Here is a 6,231-nt window from a genome sequence, read left to right as displayed (position 1 = left end):
CTTAAGAGCCATGACCCTAAGCCCTCCATGTCGCGGCCCGCCTCCAACCAGAGGCCTAGACTCTCCAAGCAGCAGACACGCGTCGCGGCCTTAAGTTTCCCATGCCGCGGCCCGCCCTTCTTTATAGCTCCCATCTATTCAAGAGGGTTGTGGCACACCAAGAACGGAGCCGCAGCCCGACCCCTTCGAACCCCAAAAACTCCCCATTTTCAACAACCAAACCTCAACCAAATTAACCCAAAAACATCCCAATGACATAATATAACTATCATAAACACCCTAACATGTTCCCTGCAGCAAAACCCAGCAAGAACCTAACTTAAATCCTCATCCAAAACTTCAATTCAATCTTTAAAGTCAAAAACCCAAGAGCACAAAAACTCAGCCAAGAACTACACTGTTTACCCAAAAATTGATCCTGATAACGTGGCAAGAATTTCTCACACGTGGTTGGCACGTGGCAGCTTCATAATGAGGAGATGTTGTTCGCCTATCGACCAGCTCCCTGATTGCTTCATCAGATCTCACGGATAGGTGCGACTAGTCTGGTCGCATGCTTCATTTTCTTTCCTTTAAATATATGTAATCTTGTAATAATTACATTTATGGTTTCCTTTTTATTACCTTGATACGCTGATATTAAGGAGAATTAAGGCCCATTGGCCCATGTAACCCCTTTTAGCCTATAAATATGCATGAAAGGGCTCGAGGAAGGGACTTTTGAACCTTTTTTCTTGATACTGAGAGAAAACGCGTATAGGTCGATTATCCTCCAAACAGTTGTAATTATCCTAAGGCTTGTGAAACTCAAGAACCCTAGTTCTTTGATCACGGCAGTAGGATTCAACATCAATAATATCACTAAGTGGACATAGGTCATTACCATTCATTGGGGCCGAACCACTATAAATCATTTGTGTCATTTCTTTACCATTTGATTCCATTCTTGACTATCATCTCATTTCTTGTCGTATTTCTGACTCCTTGTCATTGGCCAAATCGAGGGTCAACATACAGAATTAAATGGCTAAAATCATAATTCAAAGCTTACCTTAATTGAAGATTGATTCCACCAAATTGCTAGTGAGTTACTCCCCAAAATTCTAGCTCACATCTTTGAGTTTCTAGCCCAAATTTTCCCTTGGTTCCCACAAGTTAACTTGAGAGAGTTTCTAGAGGAGGCAAGAGTGAGAGAGAGGAGAGTCAGTTTTGGCAAAGTTCTATTTGTTTCCTTTGTTTTGTTTTATCTAACTTAAGTTACTTAAGTTAATCCCAAGGCTCGGGGTACCAAAAACGTCCCCGAGGGCAAAATGGTAAATTTCCCCATTATTCCCTCTTAAACTCTCTAACTTCAAATATATATCCAAATATTTATTTTCATAACCCAATTAAATATCTAATACCCAAAATACCCCTTGACTTGCCCCGAGTCGGGTATTGGGTCCCATTTGGACTTTCCCGCTAACTGGCTCCCTAGGATCGCCTCAAGCCAAATGCTGCAAATATACCCACATAATAATGTCGTCTCCACAATTATAAAATATAATCACATTTATGCCCTCAACGGGCCAAAATTACAAATATGCCCTCAACGGGCCAAAATTACAAATATGCCCCTTTAAGCTAAACAGGGCATACATGCATACCAATACCCATAACACATGCATTTCATATATCCATACAATCATATAAGCATGATTATCACATAATCGTGCACTAAGTCATTTAAATCACACATAAACCAATTATGCTCTCCCGGCACACTAATCAAGGCGCTTAAGCCTTATTAGTGATTTTTTGGTCGTTACAATTAGCCTCCTTAACGTTTTGATCGTTAGAGTTGGAGGTTTGAGCCATATGTTGCCCTTGTGTATTGAATTGAGGCTGAGAAGGAAGTTTTCCTCTTTCAGAAATGGCCAAGGATCCAACCAGTTTTGAAAATTGACTTTTCATTTCCTTAATTTCTTCCATCATTTAGCGATTTATTTTGGCCTGCTCCTCCATGAATGAATGAAGGGTGTTCTCAAGAGAACTCCTTTGTGGTGGAGCATTGTATTGAGGAGCATATTTAGCCTTTGATGGTTGAGACTGGTGCTCATTTCTCCATTGCCCTGTAGAAGATTGTGCTTGGTTAGGATCTCTCCAGCTGAAATTTGGATGGTTTCTCCAACCAGGGTTGTACGTATGAGAGAATGCCTTATTATAGGCCCCTAAGGCATTACATTGCTCTTCATAAACCCCCCTTATTTCACTGAAAGCTAAGCAGTCCTTAGCTAAATGATATGTTCCTCCACACACAAAACATGGCTCATGTGTTTTTACTCGGGCAATCATATGAAGTCCTTGCCCACCTTTTGTCTTAAAGGCCTCAAGTTGCTTTGTTAAAGCTTCAACTTGAGCTTTTAGACTGTCTTCCTCCCTCAATTGGTAAATTCCTGCTGGTCGATTTCTGTTGGTGCTTTCGGTAGCACTTGGACCAGTCCAGGTATGAGATTTTTTTGCAAGCTCATTGAGATATTCCAAAGCTTCTTTAGGATCTTTTTGGAGGAATTCACCATTGCACATCATTTCTACAAATTGGTGTTCATGAATAGTGAGGCCTTCATAGAAGTAGCTAACTAGGCGCCATTTTTCATAGCCATGATGGGGACAAAGAGTCAACAGTTCTTTAAACCTTTCCCAGACTTGATAAAGAGTCTTTTTGGGAAAAGGTAGAAATCTGCCTTTTTAAGCCATTGGTCTTGTGGTTAGGGAAGTATTTTTGAAAGAATGAGGGTGTCATTGCATCCCATGTTCCAATAGACCTTGGTCTCAGAGAGTATAACAAGCTTTTAGCCTTATCCTTCAAAGAGAAGGGAAAAAACTTCAATTACACAGTATCCGCGATATTAGCTTGGTTATAGAAAGTGGCTACCACCTCCTCAAATTCCCTAATATGCACATAAGGATTTTCATTTTCTAAACCATGGAAATTTGGCAAGAGTTGAATCATGCCAGGTTTAAATTCAAAGTTGGGCATATTTGGTGGAAAGATGATACAAGAAGGGGTCGGAGTACGAGTAGGATGGAGATAGTCATTTAGACTTCTCTGCTGAATTTCCTCATGATTAGCCATGGCAAAATGATTATGAGCAATTGTTGAGGTGGGAGAGGAAATGTTGGATGTATCGGAAGAATTTTCACTAGGGGTGTTGAGTCTCCTTACAAATCTCCCTAGTTCATCTCTATGACGATTCATCCACTATCAAAAATGAGTTTTTTTTTGTTAAACTTGTTCCTTGGTAGATTTGGACAATTTGAAATGATCTCACATGCCTCACCAGAACTCCCCGAGGTTACTAGATGAGTATGGAAAATCATAATTCAAACATTTTCAACCAAATGACCTATAAGTAAAATAAATTACTTATTTTGAAAGAACAAGATTGTTTTTTTTTAATAGTAAAAAGTTTAAAAATGTAACGATACAAGGGCATACACAAGAAATATTCCCAGACCGATTGGGAAGGTTGCCAAGGTACCGCTTCGTCCCACACTTTCCTAGATAGAACCAAGGTTCCCAGGAAAGTGTAGAGGATAATCTATCACAAACCTTAAAAGCCAATCTTTCTAGACAGAATACTCTCAGTTTTTACCACTTGTAGCATTACACTATTGTTCCCTAATACTAGAAAGTTTTATGATAAAATTTTATGAACAATTTTTTTTTAGAATTTTATGATTTTTTTTAAAACAAGAATTGAAGAGAAAGAGCCTAAATTATAGCTAATTCTAAAACCTAACATCACAAAAATTATGAGACCTAAGTTATTATTTACAATTTTAAAATCTATAAATTTAAAGCTAAAAAGTAAAACTAGAAACAAAATAATTAAGTGACAAATAGTTAACAATGAAAGATAATTTAGAAACAATCAATTAAAAAAAATACTAAAAATATCAATAACGTATAAAGAAAATTAATGACTAATATTTTTTTTAATAATGAAACTAATACTGTAAGAAGAGAAAACAAAATAGTCCTATATGCAACACTAGTAAATCCTAACACATTTTTTTTGGTTACCTATTAATTATATTGTATAAACTAAAAAATGGAAATAAACGAATACTAAACATAGAATTATTAACATAAAACTATTTATTTTACCAGATAAAAAAAATACTTAATAGATAAAAGACAATATTAACAAAAATAAAAATAAAATAGCTACAACAGTCCTAAAAAAAAAATAACAAATAGTAATTAAAAAAATAAAAAATCACCTACCTCTTGGCCATTCCACTAAAATTTTGGATTCTATCTCCCCGGCAACGGCGCCAAAATTTGATTACGCCCAAACATGTCTTCACAAAGCGGTTGTTGTAGTGTAGTATGGATGGTTGTGTCCACAGAGAGATATCTTAATCAAAAGGTGATTAGTAGAACTAAAGCACACACAGTAAAGAGATCGATGGTGGTTTTTGAGAAAATGTTGAAAATAAAATTGGTAGAAAAATTCAATAACAAAAGTGATAAGGTTTCAAGAATCACTTATATGTTTGGCTCATTTATTTGAGTTTTGATTCACACATAAAACGCAGTTAAATTGTTCACTTCCCAACAATTTAATTGGAAGATAAAACTTGAAAAACATATATTAATAAAATGTATTTGAGTAATAAAAACTCTCACCTTAAGATCATAGAAAATAATCTTATGAAAAATCTAAGAATGACAATATACCTCATTGGCAATAATGCAATAAAAGATTAACCATAAAATTAAAATATCGATATATTTGTATTATTATATTCACATAGAAAAAGCATGACTATTTATATATAATACTAAATAGTTAAATATATTGATATAGAGATGGAGAAAAATAGAAGAAATTATATTACTCAAATGTATGAACTTTAGGCACTTGGTGAATCATAACATAAATAAATTTTACCTCACATATATGATCATCATTTACCTTACCTAGGAAACTAGCCTATAATGCTAGTCATTCTCACAATATTCTAAAGAGAAAATATGAGAAGAAATAGACAAAATGAGACTAAAATTTACTATAGTTTTGCTAATGAAAATTACATTCTAATATGTACAAGAGGTCCCCTTTATATAGCATTTTGACATGCTAAAACCGTTCAGTGGGAAATGAAATATTAATTAATTGGATTTGATTTTCTCATTAATTTGAATAAAATAATAATGGAAAACTAATTGTTGCAAATTGATTTCTCTCAATTAGTCAAATATAATTGAGATGTTGATGCCTTGAAATGCTATCAGAACATGGGATTGATTGAGAATGCTCCCAACGAAGCATGATTGTTGGTCAACTCTGCCAGGGAAGTGATTGTCTTAATTAGTCATTGCCAATTGATTGTGGATCCTTGCTATTTGATAGATAGCAATGGCACATATTTATCTTAATATTGATCACATGTCACATAGAGAGAATTGTAAAGTTGGGCCTGGCATGAGATCAAAGAAATCACTTAGGTTGGGCTTTATGCAATGGAAAGACTTTAAAAGAAAAATACTATTTATTCAATTTCTTTCTTCCAAAATTTAATCTTTCTTTTTTATTTGTACCAAAATGCAACATAATTCATGCAAAATAAACCAAATTAAATTCAAACTAAATATTTTCAGTTGTAAAAATATATTTAATTAATTTCCTTAAAATATTAATTAAAATTTAATATAACTTAACATTTGAGATCAATAAATATGTATTTTTCACCACCAATCAAGATAACACAAGAACCTAAAGTTTGTTTGAATGGATAGTTTCATATTGAATTTTCAGAAGATAGAATAAGGATTGGTTAGCACCCTATGGTATTAGAATTCGCACGTAATGGATGGATACAGAAGGACAACATGAAGGATATTGTCTTTGCTTAAGACATGAAACTCTAAGGCGGTCTGTTGACCATCGATTTGGCCAACGACACAGAGTCAAATGTACGACAAAGTATAAAGCAAGAATGAGAAAAATGATCTAACAGAAAGGAAGAAAACACCAAGGAACTATAGTGGTTCGGTCCCAAAGAATGGTAATGACCTACGTCCACTTAGTGATATTATTATTATTTAATCTCAAAGCAGTGATCAAAGAACTAGGATTCTTGAGTTTCACAAACCTTGAATGTATTACAATAAGACGGTGAACAACTCACTTTAGCTCTTTTTTCTCTCAATATTTCGCAGCAAGATTCAGGAAATGAAAA

General features: G+C 34.6%; 1 pseudogene; it reads left to right on the top strand.

Annotated features, from left to right (window-relative positions):
• Positions 1 to 2,635: 2,635 nt before the first annotated feature.
• On the top strand, positions 2,636 to 2,735 carry LOC133799055 (small nucleolar RNA R71; annotated as a pseudogene).
• Positions 2,736 to 6,231: the final 3,496 nt, after the last annotated feature.

Source organism: Humulus lupulus, chromosome 8, assembly GCF_963169125.1.
Source record: "Humulus lupulus chromosome 8, drHumLupu1.1, whole genome shotgun sequence".
Lineage (NCBI taxonomy): Eukaryota > Viridiplantae > Streptophyta > Magnoliopsida > Rosales > Cannabaceae > Humulus > Humulus lupulus.
Note: the sequence above shows the minus strand (reverse complement) of the source record. Positions and strands in the feature narration are given on the sequence as shown.